The sequence below is a fragment of the Schistocerca piceifrons genome, chromosome 4, assembly GCF_021461385.2.
Source record: "Schistocerca piceifrons isolate TAMUIC-IGC-003096 chromosome 4, iqSchPice1.1, whole genome shotgun sequence".
Taxonomy (NCBI): Eukaryota; Metazoa; Arthropoda; class Insecta; order Orthoptera; family Acrididae; genus Schistocerca; species Schistocerca piceifrons.
The window spans coordinates 324864397-324886746 of NC_060141.1; positions in this window are offsets into that span (position 1 = coordinate 324864397).

Here is a 22350-nt window from a genome sequence, read left to right on the forward strand (position 1 = left end):
TGCCTCCACATCTGTACTTATATCCCTTCAAATTGAAGCTCCTGCTGCCCTCTGCCTTGCCAGAAATAGTTCCTATTTCCAACGCAGTGTCGTCAGCTTCGGAGAGGCTTGCCTGTGTATGTTGCTACAGTGAAGTTGTGTCGCTCGTCATTGATACTGTTGCCGGTGCACAAGCAAAATTAAGGAGATATAAATAATCTGACATGGCATATTAATACAGTATGTACAAGACACTGGAACCACTCTGCGTTTGTTTGTACGCCTCCTTCCCAGCTTCAGTTCGTTTTCAGGAGATACGCTTTCACAGTCTTGAGTGCACGATGGGATCTAATGAAAATGTGCGTGTAGCTAGGGTCTACCGTCGGGCAGAGCGTCCGTCTGATGCAAGTCTTTTTAAATGTCGCGCTTCGGCGAGTTGCGTGTAGATGAGGATAAAATGATGACGCAGACAACACGACACTCAGTCCCCGAACGGAGAAACTCTCCAAGCCGGCCGGGAATCAAACCCGGGCCCCTCGCATGGCATTCTGCCGCGCTGACCGCTCAACTATGGAGCCGGACAATGTAATCTAATGACATACTGCCTACATTGTCCCGTTATGCGGTATGTTCCATAATATCTTTCCTCAACAATAAATTTTCCGCGCCAAGAACCTCCGATAGCGCCTGTTAGTTTTCGGAAATTCGTCTTTAATAGTGAAAAGTATCTGGTGCTGTAGAAATTAGTAACACGTTATAAACTGATTATTTGATTGCATTGTGTTATTAATACAGCGGTGCTGGAGGTCTTTTCAGATGCCAAGTAAAAAATTATCATATAGTTACTTGGAAAAAGTGAGTACTCCATATTTTTAATGCGTAGTATCTGGAAATAAACAAATTAAAAACAAAGACTTGTGTCTCGGAAAGCCTGTGTGTGTGTTACATAGGTAAGTGCTTAATCCCAAGGAAGTAGTAAAAAGTTTAACGATTTGAAGTTTCGTCGAAAAGTTTAACTAGTTTGTCGATTCCTGTAGTGAGACGATCCTACGTTTCACACGTTGCGTCATTGGCGCCGCTGCTTTCTACGGAAATGAAGCACTGGTTGTTTGCTATCTCACCGCAAGACCCGCAAGTGTGCGTCGCGTTTCCTTGTCAGCTCATCGTGAATTATCCGCTGCCATTTGACAGGTGACAGGTGTTATCTGAGAAGCAAGCCTTTCAATGGCCACGAGTGGACAACGCGTCCATTGCTGGAGGGAGCCAAACCGGCGTTACTGAGCCGCTAAAATGAGGAAACCTTACGCGGGGCCGGCTTCCGTGACCGAGCGGTTCTAGGCGCTTCAGTCCGGAACCGCAACGGTCGTAGGTTCGAATACTACCTCGGGCATGGATATGTGTGATGTCCTTAGGTTAGTTCGGTTTAAGTAGTTCTAAGTCTAGGGGTCTGATGACCTCAGATGTTAAGTTCCATAGAGCTTAGAGCCATTTCTTTACGCGGGCTGTTTTTAAAACGAAATATTTTTCGTATGTGTGAAACTTTTGGCATGATGTGACAGACAGGATCGCCGCAGGAGAAGAAATCTGTGAAACTGATGGCGGATGACAACAGTGAACAATGTTCCTCATTCAGATAACTTACTCAGCCTAGAGTAGTTATTTTGCGGTCACACTTTGAAAATAAGATACTCGTTCTCAAAACCTGTTAAAAATGTCCTCCGAAGCAGCAAAAGCCATCTCATCTACATTTGCGTCAACTGTCGATGAATCGAAGTAAAACACAAGCTAAATGATATCGTAGGTCTCTTACTATTCTATTCACGACTAGAGCATGTGAGATATTGGACATAACAACAAATGTAGTTCCTACATACAGGCATGTACTTACTCGCAAATCAAATTTGACAGGCATGGGACACGTAGTCGCCGGTAGTATTATTGCAGGAACCATCCTGGCATTTGCCTGAAGTAATTTAGGGAGACCACGGAAAACCTAAATCAGTTGGCTGGATGGCAATTAGGGACTCCATCCTCCCAAATACAAGGGTAGTCTGTCTAACACAGTGCAACATCATTTACTTAACCCCTACTGTACAATATTGCTTTGCGTTTATTTGTATGGCCATCTTTCGCAGCAGCAGTTAATATCAGTTATAATTTGTTTTCCGAATTGATGACATCGCAGTTTAATTAAAGAGAATTACACTAGGTGTGGGAAGTGGATATTCAATAAATATGGGCGATTTACGAGAAATTGTTTGATATTCCGTTCGATAAATGGAATGCGGCAATAAATATCGGCATAGCTATTGCACCGAGTGGTCACATGAACAACTAGTCGTGCGCAGTATTGCGCAATAGTGGGGCTACCTTTCAGAGTTACGCTGCAGTGTTTCCCCAAATAATTCCTTAGATTTCAGCACTATAAACTTACCTGTAGACCATCACCAACTAACCATTGATGTTCAGAGTTCCGACTGTTCATTCTAAATCGCTAAATTTCGGCGCCACTGCACAAAATTATGCTTTGTGCAGCCGGACATGTCACACTAATAATTGAAATTTCTGTGCCGCTGCACGTAGATTTTTACTATGTCTGAAACTTGTGCGTCCGCACCGAATTGAACAAAGATCAACGCTGCGGCTTTCCAATCACAGTCCCGCAAACTTTCCGACTCAATCAACACGCAAATCGCACGAAGTTAAACCCTGGATCACACACTGTTCCCTGTGCACCCGCATCCCCAGTCTGCGCCTAAATCCCATTCTCTTACTGCCGAAGTAGAGAAAAACGAGGTTAAAGAGCACTTCTTGCAACAATCATTAGGACTATTGCCACCACATTGCGCGTCGCATTCACTGACGCGAGTCGCGATTGTGTTTGTATTTATTGTTTGGCTTCAGCAATCATTTGTTAATTTCTCTTATCATAAGTTACTATAATCCGATTAATTTTAACGAAATTATTAAGACTAAGCATTAATTCATTTATAACCAAAATATTTATCCTGATCTGTCTACTGGCGCCGGGCGGAGTGGCCGCGCGGTTTGAGGCGCCATGTCAAGGATTGCGCGGCCCCTACCGCCGGAGGTTTGAGTCCTCCCTCGGGCATAGGTGTGTGTGTTGTTCTTAGCATAAGTTAGTTTAAGTAGTGTGTAAGTCTAGGGACCGACGACCTCAGCAGTTTGATCTCTTAGGAATTCACACACTTCTACTGTCGTTGCCTACTAGTTCTTACTGAAATGTAAATTTATTATACTTATGACTTAAAAACTAATTAATTGTAGGAAACATGCATGTTCCAGTTTCTTGATTGACGTACTATGTTTAATATTATTATTCTGTGCGGCGTCCTATAGTTTCCTCTTGTGATTCGTTGTTAGTTTACTCTAAAATAAATTACTTAGCTTTAATTACATTCAAAGCAAAATTTGAATATTAATCAGGCTATATATCATTCACTGCCCATCATTGAATGACACCTTGTTTATAGATGTAACAATTTTTCTACGAGAGATATTAATTTTCTAAGTAAAGCTCAAGTGCGCTCTTAATTTTTGTTGTAACTTGGTTACTTACTATCCAGTGGAAGGAGCTTTTATTTTGAACGATGTGTCTGTTGTTTCTGGGTCGAGCGGTTTTTCTGCTATACTACCTGCAGCAGTTACGGTATCGTGACTTTCTACTTAAGTGAATTGGTGACAGCCTCTGGCAGCACCAAGCGGTAGCCAACAGGTTTAGTCAGCAAGCTTAAATTGTGCAGTCCTAAAGCATCGACTGCACAACGACCAGCACAGCTCGGCAAAACAACATCGAGGAGGAGCGGACCCGCGCGCAAATGGAAAGAGCGAGCAGCACCACACCTCCAGAAACACAGAGTTCAGCGCTCCCTGTCAACGCTGATTTAACCAGCCGCCCATCGGTGGTAAGCCCAGGTCGGTCGCAGACTTCGCGAGCATCAGCACAAAGCAATAGGAAGACGTTACTTAGCCTGCATTCTGAGAGTAGTGATAGACTGTGAATGTAGTTGCATATAGGAAGCACAGGCAGTAATTTATTGTTTCTACCCTTACTAGTAATAAAGTTTTCTATTAATTTGAAAGTGGTTTGTATAGATGGTTTTGGATTCCCGTCACCGGCCAACGCAACTTCTCCCCTTCCCTGTTTGTGTCTGTGCTGACTCCCACAGCAGCTGACACAACATCTGGCGACAAGGATTACAGAATCATCGCTGCCATCAGTCTACACCGCTTTGTCACATCGCACCACTAATATTTCTCTCTTTTCTTTCAGAGGTGCATTGCTGCTACTTGTGTTCTTTATTGCAGACTAGCACCAACGCTTTCGCTAATTGTGTATAATTACTTTGTTGTGGCGTTCCTCCCTTTAAAATGAGCTCTAACCTACCTCCTACGCCACCTGCACCTACGACTCTGGTTGCTGCTGGCTTTGATGTAATGCAGTTTATTTAGTTTCAGAACCACCCAATGTCGCAGTTGTTAAGGGCGGTTCAGCACTAATGCACAAGCCGCTGCTGCATCAACTCCGCCACAACAGCCAGCCACATTCACATCACAGCCTACCAGCATTCCACCATTCCGAGCTTTCGATGAACAAAGAGGAATGGAATGAGTACTGTGCTCATTTCGCTGCTCATTGTGCTACACAAGTGCAATGTAGTATGAAACTATCTTATTTTTTGGCAACGGCCGCAACAGGAGTTATTCCTGACTAGTAGGCCGGTGTTGATAATTTTTGAAGAGCTAGTTTCCACCCTCACTAAGTATTACGAGGATCAGGTACAGGTTGCTGCAGCTCATTATAAGTTCTTTCGCTTGCGGAAAAAGCCAGAACAGACACACCAAAAAAAATGGTTCAAATCGTTCAAATGGCTCTGAGCACTATGGGACTTAACATCTGTGGTCATCAGTCCCCTAGAACTTAGAACTACTTAAACCTAACTAACCTAAGGACATCACACACATCCATGCCCGTGCAGGATTCGAACCGGCGACCGTAGTGGTCACGCGGTTCCAGACTGAAACGCCTAGAACCGCACGGCCACACCGGCCGGCACAGACACACCGTCAGTGGGTCACAGAACTTCAGAGTTTGACACGACAGTGTCGTTGTCAGTGTAGCTGTGGACAGTACTACAGTGACGCAATGATTCATGATACAATTACACACAATGTGCCAGACGGTAGAATTCATGAACAAATCCTTAAACATTCTGACCCTACTATCAAACGAGCCTTACAAATTATTGAACGTCAGGACTCATGTGATAGTGCCATGGAAAACGTTGAGGTAGCTCCCATCTGCAGAGTAATGCAAAGTGACGAACAGGTATGGCTTTGTAACAGACCACCGCTCGCGAACGAGCCACCACACCATGGCCAGAGTAAACCAGTATCAACGCATGTGTTTGCTTTTCCACACGTGGTTTGCACACTGGAATCGCATTTGGGAGGACAACGGTTCAAACTCACGTCCAGCCATTCAGATTTAGGTTTTTCATGAATTTCCTAAATCGCTTAAGGCAAATACCACGGTGGTTCCTTCAAAGGGCGCGGCCACTTTCCTTCTCCAACCTTCCCTAATATGAACTTGTGCTCCGTTTCTAAGGGCCTCGATGTCGATGCCTCTGCTTTCAACCCAAAAGGCAATGTTATTCGATTGTAGAGTTTCCTGATTTAATTTCTGATTGACTTGGCACAGTACATAATTCTGTAGCACACATGACACTGAAGGACAATGCGCAACCCAAGTTTTTTGTGGGTGCGTCCCAGCTCTCATGCTTTTAGGAACTTAAAGAATGGCACGACAATAGTGTTGTTGCTCTTATCCAGGCTAGTCAATGGGCTTGTCCCTTAGTCATCTTACCAAAGCCTTCTGGAAGACATTGTCTTTGTGTTGACTTTAAATCCACAGCCTCGTCCTGAGGAATTAATAGACAGGCATGGTGCAGGCCGCTATTTATTAGAGATTGATCTATGTGATGTGTGGGGGATGAGGAATCTCAGAAAATTTTTGTGGTTAACACACATTTAGGGTTGCTCAAATCTTTTTGCTTACTCTTTGGCGGAGCATCCACGCCTGTCGCATTCCAACGCCATTTAGAATACCTTATTTCAAAAGTTCCATTGTGTTCAAATTACTTGGACGATGATTTTGGTGTCAGGATGTACACCGGAGGAACATATCAGTAACATTCGTACGCTTTTTCAAGTACTTTCAGCTCCTGGTTTGAAATCTCACCTGGACAAATGTGCCTTTTTTTTAGACTGAAATTCAGTACTTATGCCATGTTCTTAATAGCCAAGGGTTCACCCCGTTCACTCACATATGCTGACCATCTGGGATCTCCCTGCCCCATGGAACATGACGGAATTGCTGTCAGTTCTTGGAAGTTGACATATTACATCCAGTTTATACCCAACGCAGCCCAGATCGCGGCTCCATTGCATCGTTGTGTCGGAAGAATGTGCCTTTTGTTTGGACCAAAGAGTGCCAGGATGCATTCCAAAAACTTACAAACACCTTGTTGAGGGATGGATGCCTCGTTCATTCCGATCTTGCTAAGCCTGTTGTTTTGGCAGTGAATGCTTCATTGAACAGAATCTGAGCTGTGTCTCGCGCCCATCTGGTTCACAGGACAGGCCGATTGCTTTCGCTTCCAAATTATTGACCAATACTCAATATAACTATTTCTAAATCGAGAAAGAAGAGTTCCCTGTTATCTATGGTGTGACAAAATTTCACCAATATCTTGTTGGTCGAATGTTTTACTTAGTGACGGACCATAAACCACTTCAGTCTTTGTTTCATCCATTGTTACTGTCGCAGTATCAACACGAAATATTGTTCCGGCCCATGTCGAAGCATGCAAATGCTGACGCCCTTTCTTGCCTTCCTGCTGGCCCTGATTCTGAATTCGATGCTGCTACCGCATCTTGTCGGATCGATGCGCAGGGCACTGAACTTCTACATACTTTTCCTCTGCACTATAGGTAAATTGTACAGGCCACAGAAGCAGACCCTTACTTGAACCTTTTTTTGTACTACATCCGTACTGCTTGGCGCCGTTCAGTGAAAAAGATTCAGAATTCTTTTATGTGCCAATATTTTTCTCATCGACATAACCTCTTCACCCAGCATGGTGTGATTTTATTCCAAAATGACTCTGGACAGTCGTGTGTGCTTGTTCCTAAAGTACTGCAAAATGATGTGTTGCGATTGCTCCACCAAGGACATTGGGGAATTGAGCTCGCAAAACATTTAGCACGTCGACACTGTACTTGGCAAGGCATGGATGCCCACGTTGAACAGATGATGTGACAATGTCGCACTTGTGCAGCCTCGCCGCAAATGTTTTCAGCTTGGCCACAATCTCAATCGCAGTGGCAGCGAGTGCATATTGACTTTGCTGGTCCCTTTTGGAACACACGTTGGCTTCTTGTGGTGGACTCTTTTAGCAATTATCCGTTTGCAGTGCCCATATACTCGACTATGTCACGTAGTACCATTCAAACCTTTCATCTATTTTTTTGTTTAGAAGGTTTGCCTGAAGTGTTGGTTACAGGCAGAGGACCACAGTTTATTGCTCAGGTTTTTGCATAGCCAATGGTATCACTCATCTTACTAGTGCTCCATTTCATCCTCAGTCGAACAGTGAAGCTGAAAGATTTATTCGCACATTCAAGCAACAGATGAACAAACTATGTACCTCCCACATACAGGAACAAGTGCAGCTGTCCTCCTGCCAAAAGACCACCCCCGGCCCATGAGCGTCCGTCGTCAGTGGATCTTATACATGCTCGCCGCAACCACTCACTGCTCCAGTTGCTGCACCCACCGCAGCATGTGGGGCCTCCCACGCTCCGCTTGTATTCCTTTGCGCCTAATGATCCCATTCTTTTCAGAGTTTTTGGTCTCCCACACACTGGGAGAGAGGAACGATTCTTCGAAATCTGGGCGTTTGCATGTACTTAATTGAAGGTCCTGCTGGGGTGCTGCGCCGCCATTAGAACCAGGCAGGTGCTTGTCGATTGCGAGATTCTTCCACGGATTTTCTGACCCTGGTGATCTAGTCTGTATTGTTCATACCGATCGGTGCAGTAGGTTAGCCCCGGTACTGACGTCAATTTCGGTTTGTTAGCCGCAGTTGCTATTCTGTAAGCTTCTGTGGGCTGTTACTTATCGGCCCGCGCGCCGATATTTCGACAACTGTGCAGAAAGATGGTTAGTTTTCGTATGGCCACTCGTTCGGTTCAGTGTGATTTGTTTACAGCTAAAATTTGTTATTTTAGAAACAGTGAGAGGTTTTAGTTTTGGATTTAGTGATTATTTTACTGAATAATAACTAGGATGAATCTGAGTGGAAAGTTAGTTCGTAATAGACTGTTTTTCTTTGTTAGAAATATGGTATGTATTGTTTTAACTGTGAATGATTATAAAATCAAGAACATTTTCTGTTACTTTTATGTGATTAAGAGTTTAAAAAGCATTAAATTTCAAGATGTCAGCTCTACTGGAATTGCTAGTGACTTTGCATACTTTTTCCCACAAATGGTTTAGTTATTAATTGCCGAAACACGTTTACAACTTTTAAGTAACAATGGAAAGGAATTTTGTGAAGCCTGCTAGTAAAACCTTTCAAAATCTAATGTATTTACGACTTAACGTTCGCATTCTTCTGCAACGAAGTCCGCCTCCGTCCCTGTCTATTAAAATTGGCAGAAATAGAGCACTTTTTGCGTTGTGATTGTCGTGGCCCAGTCAGATGCAAACAACCATTCGATTGTTTTGGCCCAGTCAGATGCAAACAACCATTCGATTGTAAAAGTGATAATACAGAATATGAAACAGAACAAAATTGAACAGAAATATCCAGATAAGAATTGGAAGGCAGCCACAAATGTTTTATCAAGTGAAGTTAAGGACTCCTGGTACAGAGTCGTCAGTAATGTGATAAGTACAAATGAGAGACTTAATGCTATTGGTTTATGTGTCACAAATATATATCAAAATGCCTTCTTGTGGACAAGCTCTCACACAGATTTACATGTGGTCGCTATTTAGATATATGGAAGGACATCAAAAGAAAAACAGCTTTGTTAAAACGAACTGATAATAAATATGTAGAAATCTCCGACTTGTTAGTTCCAGATCAGGTAGCTTACCCCTACATGAAAAACAACGCCATAATGTGGCTTTTCAGGAATTACGTCAATTACATTAATAACAAGAAAGGAGATGGCAGCCTACTGGAATTCCAAATGTATATCGAAAAAGAGTATTTTCGCACACTCTCATTAAAAGATCACAAACTACAATTCTGAAATATGCTAAACATCATCATCATCAAATCGGCGATCGAGGATACTGTAGATCATGCTCCTCCATAGATCGTGTGCATTTTGGATCCAGTTGTCACGGATTCCTAGCTGGCTAAGGTCTTTCTGTAGCTCATCCTACCATCTCTTCCTGGGTCTTCCAGTTGGACAGGTTCCATCAGGTCTTCCATAAGTACGGCTTTTGCCTGAAAGGTTTCTGGCCTCCTTGTAATGTGGCCTGCCAAGCTTATTCTCCGTGCTTTCAGTTTTTGATCGATGTTCGATTGCCTCATCAGCTCATACAGTTCTTGGTTTTTTCTACGTCTCCACGAGCTCCCTTCCTCGACAGGTCCAAAGATCCTTCTCATAATTTTTCTTTCGGAGACCAACAAGTTTTCTTCATTCTTCTTTGTTGTGCTTAGGGTTTCTGTCCCATACAATAATACTGGCACTATCACGGCATTATATGGTTTAAGTCTGGTCTTAATTGACAGATTCTTGGATGACATTATCTGCTTTGGACTGAAATAAGTTTTAGACTAGTTCACAATATGCTGGTTTATTTCCTGTTTTAAATTATTTTGCCTGTTGAACCATGTACCGAGGTATTTGAAGTTTTCCTCTTCAGCAAATTTCCATAATGGAATGTCATTTGCAGCTTCTCTTGATACCTCCATTACCTCGGTCTTTTCCGCATTAATTCGTAACCCGATCTTACTTGCATTTTGCACTAGGTCCTCTACAGTTTCCGCTATCTCTTCCTCTGATTCTACTAGAACTGCGATGTCGTCTGCGTAACCCAATAAATCTATCCTACTATTTAGCGTCACCCCTTTGTTTTCTCTTTTCGTTTCTCGGATTACGTTCTCTAGGACCAGGTTAAAGAACAGTGGTGGAATAACATCACCTTGTCTCACACCCGCTCTGATAGGAATACCTCGGACAGCTCCCCTTGGTATTTGACTTTGGCTATTGTCTCCACTGTGCAAACCTTGACCTTTGAGAAGTCGATGAACGTCACCAGCACTTTTCCCAGATTTGCCGCATGGTGAAAATTTGATCGATGGTCGATCGTCCTTCCTGGAAGTCTACGTCGTACTCTCCTAGAATATCTTTTGCAAATGGCTCAAGTTTTTCAAGTATTATAAAAGACAGAACTTTATAAGGTACACTTAGGAGAGAAATGCATCTGTAGTTGCTAAACATCCATTTCCAAAAATCGGGTGTAGGATAAGAAACATGTAGCTGCTCAGTTTATTGTTGTGAAGCGTGTAGGGGTGGTGGCAACAAGTAGGGGATAGCTGCTGTGGGTGAATTACGGTGGGGACTTCTTGGACCGCGAGGCCGGTACCGTACCCGTGAAGGCCTCAGCAGGATCCTGAAACGTCATTCCTCACACGCTGGTCAGGTGACACTGCAAGTAATTACAAACGAAAGTGACAAAGTACTTAGAAAAAAATTAAAATCGAACTAAGACTCGAAGAATTTAGATAGATTGAGGAATGTAGAGGCTCTATAAGCAGCAATCCATAGGTCGCCGGTTCGAATCCGGTCCAGAGGAAACATTTTTACAGCTGTAGCTCGGAAGGACAACTGATACACAAGTTACGATTGTTCTTCACGCGAGATTCTCCTGCACCGTACTGAATCTTCACCATGGCGACGGTCAATGCAACGAGGAGCCCGAACACTTTACGTGCCAAGAGACGTTTATGATTATTCATAGAGACAAAATGAGTAATATATAAATGATCGAATATTGATACTGGAATTAGTTATATTTTGACCATGATACATTTCATATGTATGTTTTGCACTACTGACAGATTGTAATACGTGGTATTGTATTGTAATCAGTGGTGACAAATAAACCAACTTGACAAATTAAAGAAAAAAAAGAGTGGTTAAGGCCAGAGGCTGTAGTGCCAAAAGTAGTACGTTCGCATCTTGTTATTCGTGAAAGTTAAGTATTTTTCTGCAATATTCGTTGTTATTTACATGTCAGAGCATGCTTTCCCAGTAACGAGTATCTTCGGTTTTGTGAATTTTTTATGTTTAAAAAATGAAATATGGAATTGCTACAGATGAAATTGCTGTGCGTGAAACAACCGACAGTGACATATATTTTCCTTGTCACAAATCATTCACCATTTCTTTCCGAATACGTAGCGATTTCCTAACGTGTCGTTAGACAGGAATCTAAGAGCACAACTTAAATTGTTCCGAATGAAACTAGCAGCAATCATCTTTATATTCTTGCTTGTCACAAATATTTACCTGCGGTCGAATCGTTAACAACAGACGGAGGTGAAAGATCCGCACCATAATATTTTTAGACTGTACCACCATGTGTGAAACATTTTGATTCATCAGATGCATGTTATAAACTTCGACGAACTTTAATATCTGCATTCGTCACATGCACGTGAAAAGGCGTTTTTTTTTTTGTTTTTTTTTAATTTTGTTTCTAAGATCCAAATCGTTGATGTATCATATAGGAGAGTAGGCTACTTCATCATTTGGATCTCTAGGGGCGAGTTACAACCACATTCTATGCATCTTCTTGTTCTTTGACACTCTCTTAAACAATTTTTTCGGTGTGTTTCGAAATGTGAAGTCCAAAACAAGATGTCAGTGTGAATATGAATAAAATGACGTAGTACGGTAACTATGAAAATTTCCAGAACACAGTCAAGTACCCTACCGTTATTATTCATGCACGGAAACACATGGCGAGGCAAATCTGAGCAGTACTACATGCGCTAAACACACTTTTAGGCACTGCAAAGAATAGTGTGCCTATGTCAGCTGCTGGCTGCTTCAGGTTTGTGGCTCCGTGCCCGCTACATTGTGCATGCGCAGATCTATGGCTGCTTGCTTCTGATTGCTTGGCGCGAGGGTAATTGACAACAGTGCCTCGGTTCGCTAGAACCATGCAGCATCGTTTCCAAAATGCTTACTGAAAAACGTGAGAGGCCCTCCTTCGATAACAAGGCGCTTGGTACGCTCGCCTGCCAAACCGATCGGCAGAGCGGCCGAAGGATACAGAATTGGGCCTCTGATTCGCATCTACCGGCATTTTGCAACCGGTGCGGCCGCCCCCAGCGGTCTGTTCGGCACCGCCTGCGGAACCAGTGGAGCTGGACACCTCGCCTTCGCCACCGCAGCATTTCAAATGCCCAGCGCCAGCTGCAGACCAGGCGCCGTCGTCGTCGACGTCGTCGTCGTTATCGGGCCCTCTCCGTTTTGTTGCACCAACTCAGGAAGAGGGTGGGCGCCTTTCCAGGGGTTTTCAGACCGACGTTCTGCTCGCAGCACAGGGCGTGACCGAGGGCTCAGCATCAGTCCCAGTTGTGGCTCCCAGCTTCTAATGCCACCCAGCTTCCTTCCTCCCTCCAAGTTATTGTAAGATAGCTCCCTACATGACAACGGTGCGGCAGTCTAAGGGGGGGGGGGATGGGGAGAGGATGTGCAGTCCTAAAGCATCGACTGCACAACGAACAGCACAGCGCCGCAAAACGGCATCAAGTAGGTGAACCCAGGTGTCAACGGAAAGAGCAGGCAGCACCACATCTCCAGGAACAAAAAGTTCAGCGTCCCCTGTCAACGCTGATTTAACCAGACGCCCATCGCTGGTCGGCCCAGTTGGGTCGCAGAATTCGAGAGCATCAGCACTGAGTAACAGGAAGAAGTTACTTAACCTGCATTCTGCGAGTAGTAATTGTCAGTGTAATTGCATATAGGAAGTCCATGAAGCGTAGGAAGTTACGTATTGTGTTTTCCCTTAGTAGAAATAAAGTTTTATATTAATTTGAAAGTGTTTTGTACAGATGATTTTGGATTCTTGCCAAACACCATCGCAACTACTCTCCTTCCTTGTTTATGTCTGTGCTGATACGACATAAATGTCAAAAATGGTTCAAATGGCTCTGAGCACTATGGGACTTAACTTCTCAGGTAATCAGTCCCCTAGAACTTAGAACTACTGAAACCTAACTAACCTAAGGACATCACACATATCCATGCCCGAAGCAGGCTTCGAACCTGCGACCGTAACGATCGCGCGGTTCCAGACTGTAGCGCCAGAACCGCTCGGCCACTCCGACCGGCCATAAATGTCATAGAACGGCTATACGTCCGCCATATCTGAAGCAAACTGAATTTCTGTCCACCATTTTATCTGCAGTCAAGGTCCTCGACTGCTGTCAACCCTCCTTGAAACTGACCTCAACTAACTTCAAATACGTAGCTCATGCTAACTTTATTTTTTTTTTTTTCGAAAACAGCAAACGGCCGCGATTTCTGTGTACACTGGCATGAAAACGGAAAGTTCGATTTACATAAAACAGCAAGACGAAATTTCGAAGTGCGTTGTGGTTAACTAACGCAAGAGGTATTTATGCTTGAAAGAAAATATGTAAAAGCAGTATAAGTAGCAGACTTACTATGTGCTACTGATGACTCATTAAGAGGGTTATGCAGGAAACTGTCGAAAGTTCGCTTTCTGAGTCCTGACTGTGCGATTGCAACTTTTTTTTTTAATGTCGCGATAAATTAAAGACAGTTGGGATTGCCTTGAACATAAGGCGCCTCTGAACATTTACGTCGTACATATGCTTCTCTTCAAAGTAATCTCAACAGATGTAGCTCGAAACAATTTGTTACGTTTCAAATTTTTTGCCCATTTCAACATTAGCTCCTGTCATATCAAGTCGTGCAATTAAACGCTAAACACACTTTCGGCATGGTCAATTTATATTTCGTTAAACAAATTGCAAAGAAAAATTTCACGTTTCACCAAATAAGGCAGTTCACTTTCCACATAGGTAATCGATAGATTGACTCCTCCCATTGTTTTAACCACCGTCAGTATGGCGGACGAGTTAACGTTGGTTGCCGCAAGTGCGCTGTGACTCCCGTTTGTGCTTTCCTAAGAAATTTAAAGTCGTTGGATACGGTCTCGTACGATAAACTTCTGCGAATTCCAGCGGCCGTGCTGGCCCGGCGCTCGCTTTCGTCAGTGCTGATCCGCCCGCACAGGGTAGCTGGCCAGCGACAATGCCGTCTGCTGTCACCTCGCTAAGCTACTCACCTATCCCTTTCCGGTCAAATATCGCCTGTCGGTAATTCAGTATGCACTCAGTCATGTCATATCTCAACCTTATTTCTTGAAGAGCTCAGTGAACAAGCCCACATACCTTGCCATGCTACACCACGTTTGTTAGCTCCAGACAGCGAATGTGGATGTCAATGACTGTTCAACAATATGATGTCACGGACCACTCTGGGATCGGTGGATGGAAAAACCTCCAGCACCTCACGGTTGGGTTTTGAGAAGAATTTTCCAAGAGCGAATCCATAATACCAAATATTTCTTACTCAGATAGCTTTTGAAACAATCACCAAGTCTCAGCATCGACAAATATCGGGCTGGACTTGGCGCCAGACCATTTTCTGCCGTAAAAATAGTGTTATGGGATTGATTTTGAGGTACCAGAGGTTGAAATACAAAGTGAAGTTACTGAAGTGAATCTGAAGGGACTGTTGGGAAGCTTGGAGTGTTAGTTGGTGGACATACTGTAGCAGATGGATGGAGCTAGATGGCTGGAACATATCAGCTGTGAAAAGGAGACAGAGGAAATGGAACTGGTCTGATCCTTGAGACATTATTGCTGATGAATGGAAGGTAGATTGAGTATGGTTGACAGTGACAAAAGAGGGGCAGAATGTTAGAGAGGAAGGTAAAGATGCACATAACTGATTGAAAGTACATATGTTTGTAGTTTCAGAAGTCTGAAATTTCATATGGTGCCAAAACTTTTTTCATAGTCTATGGAGACAAGAATAACAGAATCGTGTTTGTTCAGAGGAAAAGTGATGGATGAGGTTCAAAAGTTGATCATCGGTAGTGTATTTGGGGTAGCAGTCAAATTGGGTGTTAGAAAGGGGTTGGTGGTGTTAGTGGGTGTCTGGACTATGATGGGTTCACGCAACCCACTATGATGGATGCAAGGCTAATGGGTCAATAGTGTGAGGTTTAACTGGAAAGTTTATTAGGTTTAAGGAATAGGAATACCTTGGAAGTATTCCACAGGTCATAGTGTAGGTATATGTGATGGTATTGTCCAGCATGGCTAGCTAGAGCCTGTAAGAAAGAAATGAAACTTTCTTTAAGATGGTTTTAGGCGATGACCAGGCACTTTTGTGTTTTCTGGAGTGTTGTTTTAATGTCTTGTTATATTTCGCGCGTTTAATTTGGTTTTCCTGAATTAGTTGTCTGTCTATCATGGAAGAGCGCATCACGTGAGAGGTATTTGTATCAGTGGCGTGTTGGAATACTTCCGAATATTTTGTCGAGTTTGTGGGGAATGTGCTGTTGAGTTTTGTACATTTCTGACGAAGAGATGAGGAAGTGATCACTTCGAATCTGACTGTGGACATGTGCGGCGTGCGCCCAAGGTGATTGTATGATGCTATGATGACATTAGGATTGAGGAGTTTTCAGGCATATTATATTGAGATAAGTCGATCTGGTCATCTTGTGGAGGGATAAAACCGACTCCACCGCGCATGTACAATTAGGCAGTGCTATAAATATTCAGAGCTTTGGCAATAACATAGACGGAGGAGATCTGGTCAAGGTGGATAAGGAAGCTATATGGCATAGGCTGGTTGAAACAGATACAAATGGTCCTACAGATTACTGTTAGATAGCTGAGGTTAATGGTGAGATTCAGGTGTTCATCAGGATAATTGAATAAGGATTGTGGCGAAATAGAGATATCTCACATTTATCTCGCAGGTGCATATTGCAATCCCACGTTACTCTGTAGAGAGGGAGTTATCTGTGCAGTGTTGGGTGTCAAGTGGATTGTATGATATGGTTCCAGGAATGTTAGATTAAGGATAAATACGACTGCCGTATCAGGCAGCAAATAGGTGAAGAGGTCTGTGTGGAGCTGAGGCAACAGATATTATTGAAAAGGTTGCTGTGTTCCTATGATGCCATTATGAGATAGGTGATGAAGCAAGGACGATTTTAAAAGGGTGTTTCGATCTACTTGAAGAGAAAGTGGAACCTCTTTAGGAATAAGGTGATGTGAACATTAAGAAGGAAGTCAAATCGAGCTGCTAAGGTCATCTGTTGGAAGATATGTGGACGTTCGAATGAATGGATTTTCTGGAGAATAGTGATAAAAAAAAATGACTGCCTTCAGTAGTGGGGAGTTGCTGAGATGAAGAGATGTGTCAATGAAACAGGTGGAAACAAGAAATTCATGTTTAGTGGTTGGTGAATGTACTTTACATTGATGGGAAGATATGGGATGGGACTGTCTACAAAAGGGGAGGTTGGCGCGGGGGGGGATCAATAATTTTGGATCACGTGATCTTGTACTAGAGGGACTTCTTTTCATCTGTAGGCTTGAGCTTTAGATGGCTCTACACAATGCTGGTGATGATACAAGAAGACTCTGTTTTTAATAAGATGATCAGCTGTGGAGATGGATTCAGTAAAAGCGCAAATCAGGTAGGTGGATCCGTAATCATTGTGGATACAGATGGTTTTGTGAATATGGACGTCGGGATAGGAATCCAGTTCCAGCTCGACTTTCTCTGTCTAGATTGCAGCGTCAGCAATTCGGATCACAGTGGTGAGTCGATGAACATTGGAAAGATGGAAAAGACGGATATTGTTTTAATTGACAGAGGATGACTAGAGTGAAGATAACGAAAGTCAAGACCTGTAGATTTTATAATGATGGAGTCTTTCTTATGTTCTTGCTGTGAGATGTTCAGACTTCGTAAGTATTGTTTTGTTTTTAATTTCAGGGGCTACCCATGTAGGACTCAACGATTTGGTGTCTGAGTGGGACAGAACAAAAGAATAGGTCACTTTGAAGACATTTTAAAAGGGGTGGTTGTGAAATTCTTACTTAGTAGTTGTTTACACATTAGCTTATTACTTATGGTGTAGTCAGAGCAACACGACGGTGACTTCCTGTTCCAGCAGTCCTCAAATTCCATATAGTTAAACTTTTCCATGGTAGTAACTATGTTTAATATCGAACCAAAAGAAATTTGAGAAACTGTGAATGTCCTGTGCCACAGTTCTAAGCGATGCCGTAATGTCGACAAGAGAAAGAGGGAGAGAGAAGTTTCATGATGTGCACAACTCGCTGTATTTGTTTTCTGGTCTCGTTGATTGATATAGCTAAAATGAGGTCATTGATCTGACATGATGGTTCCCAGACTGAAAACACCAGTTCGCACGTTGAGAAAAACACGTTTTGAACAATCTTTCGTCAACACTGGAGTGACGCTGTTCGCCTCTGTAAGGCGTACAACGTGCTCTGAATAGGGTTTCATTCTGCACCAAACATATTGTTTCCTGATTTATTGCTGCGGTGATCCTTGTTTGTTATCTCTATCTTAACACGAAACGGACATATTGTACTACTGAATGTGAACGAGAAACACGAACAAAAATGTTGCTGTAAAGATTCTGATCCTACGTTGACACTATTTAGTGAATCGAAATATGCTTCATCAGTTGACTGCAAACAGCAAAAAGCATTTCGGAAAAAATCTATATTAATAGACTGAGTACAGGGAACTCGTGGTGCTACCACAACTGCCGCTCTGACTGCAACTGACTGGCAAAAAACTTCCTTTTCCTCTTGGCTATTATAGTCTTATAGTACGAGGTGCATTCAAGTTCTAAGGCCTCCGATTTTTTTTCTCCAGACTGGAAAGAGATAGAAACATGCGCATTGTTTTAAAATGAGGCCGCGTTCATTGTCAATACGTCCCAGAGATGGCAGCACCGTACAGCAGATTAAATTTTACCGCCAGTGGCGAGAATGAGAACTGTTTTAAATACTTAAAATGGCGACGTTTTCCTTACTTGAACAGCGTGCAATAATTCGTTTTCTGAATTTGCGTGGTGTGAAACCAATTGAAATTCATCGACAGTTGAAGGAGACATATGGTGATGGAGTTATGGATGTGTCGAAAGTGCGTTCGTGGGTGCGACAGTTTAATGAAGGCAGAACATAGTGTGACAGCAAACCGAAGCAATCTCAGGCTCGCACAAGCTGGTCTGACGACATGATTGAGAAAGTGGAGAGAATTGTTTTGGGGGATCACCGAATGACTGTTGAACAGATCGCCTCCAGAGTTGGCATTTCTGTGGGTTCTGTCGACACAATCCTGCATGACGACCTGAAAATGCGAAAAGTGTCATCCAGGTGGGTGCCACGAATGCTGACGGACGACCACATGGCTGCCCGTGTGGCATGTTGCCAAGCAATGTTGACACGCAACGACAGCATGAATGGGACTTTCTTTTCGTCAGTTTTGACAATGGATGAGACGTGGATGCCATTTTTCAATCCAGAAACAAAGCGCCAGTCAGCTCAATGGAAGCACACAGATTCACCGCCACCAAAAAAATTTCGGGTAACCGCCAGTGCTGAAAAAATGATGGTGTCCATGTCCTGGGTCAGCGAGGGCGTAATCCTTACCCATTGCGTTCCAAAGGGCACTACGGTAACAGGTGCATCCTACGAAAATGTTTTGAAGAACAAATTCCTTCCTGCACTGCAACAAAAACGTCCGGGAAGGGCTGCGCATGTGCTGTTTCACCAAGACAACTCACCCGCACATCGAGCTAACGTTACGCAACAGTTTCTTCGTGATAACAACTTTGAAATGATTCCTCATGCTCCCTACTCACCTGACCTGGCTCCTAGTGACTTTTGGCTTTTTCCAACAATGAAAGACACTCTCCGTGGCCGCACATTCACCAGCCGTGCTGCTATTGCCTCAGCGATTTTCCAGTGGTCAAAACAGACTCCTAAAGAAGCCTTCGCCGCTGCCATGGAATCATGGCGTCAGCGTTGTGAAAAATGTGTACGTCTGCAGGGCGATTACGTCGAGAAGTAACGCCAGTTTCATCGATTTCGGGTGAGTAGTTAATTAGAAAAAAAATCGGAGGCCTTAGAACTTGAATGCACCTCGTACACTAGCCTTCAACAGACGTGTCCTGAATACTAAGATCGTAATCGAAGCCTGGAGAAAATGTTCTGCAGCGCTTTGCGTGCTGACTAGACTGTGATTTGATTCGACACTACCTACAGAGCTGAGCCGCTAGACCAGAAGTGACCTCATCATACTTTCTTGCAATGCGTGGAAGTGGAGCCAGGATACAATCTTGCCCTCGCCTCATAAACGCCACAGAAACACAGCACACAATCATGTTAATTAGTACAAACTTTCAATAGAGAATTTACAGGTACCAGATGGCAACAAGACAGTTGCTTCAATTATATCAAAGAGATGTTGTGACTTCAACAAGTTTCAGCTCCACGAACAATAAGAGCTCATCCAGTGCTTGTCTTGCTATGAAAGTGATATGACGCCAGCGAAAGGAGGAAGAGGAGAAGAAGAAGAAGCAGAAGAAGTAGATGAAGAAGGAGAAAATAAGGAAGGAGAAGAAATAGTACTGTGTTAGGAAGGAATGACCAATTAAGTCGTGGTTCCCTAGCACAACAACTTCAAATCTCTCGACTAGTTCAAGAGCAAATCATCGGCTATGAGACATCATGAGACTGTCTACATGGTGTTTAAAGGACACACATTCCTCTAAAGCTATCATGTTGTCAATGAGTATGGAATACACCTACAACTTCAAATATCCCCGCTGAAATCCAAGGTATTAAGATCAGGCGAATGGCGAAGTCATGCCGCTGGGCCCGTGCTTGTCAAACTAGCTTTGTAAGTATGTATATGTCTTCGCTTTCGTACTTTGTCAGCAGAAAAATTCACCTCTGATGTTTGCGAGTGTCATTCAATAAGTAATACCACATACTTCTATTACTCATGATTTAGATACACCATTTTGTTCTCAAATTCTTTGCCACAAAACCATATTCTTCACTGTAATCTCCATTCAATTCTATGGCCTTTCGCCGCCTTATTATGAGATCTCGTATCCATCGTGGTACCACGCTACTTGTCTGGGTCTCAGTCAAGTTCTTGCTGTATCAATAACTTCCCCATCACTGCTATAGTGCTTCCCGCATGTATCTTCTACTGGATCAAAGAGATGGTCAGAAGGTGCGAGATCCGGGCTGTAGGACGCGTGAGGAAGACCAGTCCACCGAAGATTCGTACCTCCTCCCGGTGGTAGACGTATGTGTAGTCTTGCATTATCGTGGAGAAGGAAAAGTGTGTTTGCATTTTTTGTGGCCACAAACAAGCCGTAATCTTTCTCCGGTTTCCGGAGAGTCTCACAATAAATTTCGGAGTTCATCGTTTGACCATGAGAGAAGACTCCGGACAAAATAACACGTTCAGGGTCCCAGAAGACAGTAGCCACGACTTCACTAAGGGAGGGTATCGTTTTGAATTTCTTCGAAGGAGGCGCTCTATGGTGCTGCTCCACGTATTGCTGTTTCGTCTCAGGCTTAATGTGGTGGCTGTGTATTTCACCGCCTGTGACAATGTCGCCATAAGCCTCATAACTAGCAAGCAATTCTGCACAAATATTCCTTCTTCCTCTTTCATGCTCTTCAGTTAGGCTTCGAGGAACCCAGCGGGTACAAACCTTTGAATACGTTAATTGTGGTCAATTGTGTCAATACTACCAACAGAGATGTCAAGTTGAGCACTGAATTTCTTGATTGCTAATCGTCGATCATCTCGATTAAGTGTGTCATCAAGTTGTAACACTGGAGGCGTCACAGCTGCGCGCGTGCCGGCCTCCACCAGGAAGACTTTTGTGATGTCGACGAGACGGGCTTCGCCTATATAGTGAGGTACCGTGCTTTTAGTCACTGTCCGGTATCCGTAGACTTTCTGTAAACGTCTCTGAATATTTGTTGATGATCTGATTATCAGGCAAAAGAAATTCAGTAATTGCTCAGTTGAAGACGCCCTTTTGAAGACTTTTTATATTGCTGCTATTTATTGAGAATATAAAAAAGCTTCCAAGATGGAAGTTTTATTGTCTAGATCCCAGTTGATACATATCCCGATTACTGTGTAAGTAGGCTGTTTAGATTTTTATATTGGTAATGTAAGTAGGCTGTTTAGGTTTTTGTATTGGTAACGCCACGTAGAGCTCTGTATGAAAATCACTGGCTGTGCTGTGTGCAGTCTGTGGCTGGGTGACATTGTTGTAATATTCGCTATTGTAGTGTTGGGCAGTTGGCTGTTAACAGCGCGTAGCGTTGCGCAGTTGGAAGTGTGCCGCCAGCAGTGGTGGTTGTGGGGAGAGAGATGGTGGAATTTTGAGGGTGGACGATCTGGACGTGTGTCCATTAGAAAGAGTAAATTTGTAATATTGGATATCATGGACTGACATATATATTATGACTTTTGAACACTATTAAGGTAAATACATTGTTTGTTCTCTATCAAAATCTTTCATTTGCTAACTATGCCTATCAGTAGTTAGTGCCTTCAGTAGTTTGAATCTTTTATTTAGCTGGCAGTAGTGGCCGCTCGCTGTATTGCAGTAGTTTGAGTAACGAAGATTTTTGTGAGGTAAGTGATTCATGAAAGGTATAGGTTAATATTAGTCAGGGCCATTCTTTTGTAGGGATTTTTGAAAGTCAGATTGCGTTGCGCTAAAAATATTGTGTGTCAATTTAAGCACAGTCATGTATAATTTTTCTAAGGGGACGTTTCAACTGCCTTCAGAAAAGTTATTGCCATCCTCAGCTCCTACGTGTGCCATCTGGCCATTGAAAACATGGAGGTAAATTCACTGAAAAGATAAATTCATGCGACACTAATTACACTAAAATAAAAGCCATAACAGTATCACCAAGGCACAGAGGTGTCAAATACATCAGATTAAGCACAGCCACTGCTGTCAGATGAGTGTATTTTGATAACTGGCTCCGTACAGACCCCGAAATAAGTGTTGGCAAAATTTTAATATTTTTAAAACAATTTTGGCCTATGAAAATAAGTATTACTGCCTTTCAAATAGTTTTCATGGAGTCAAACATTGCAGAAATTGCA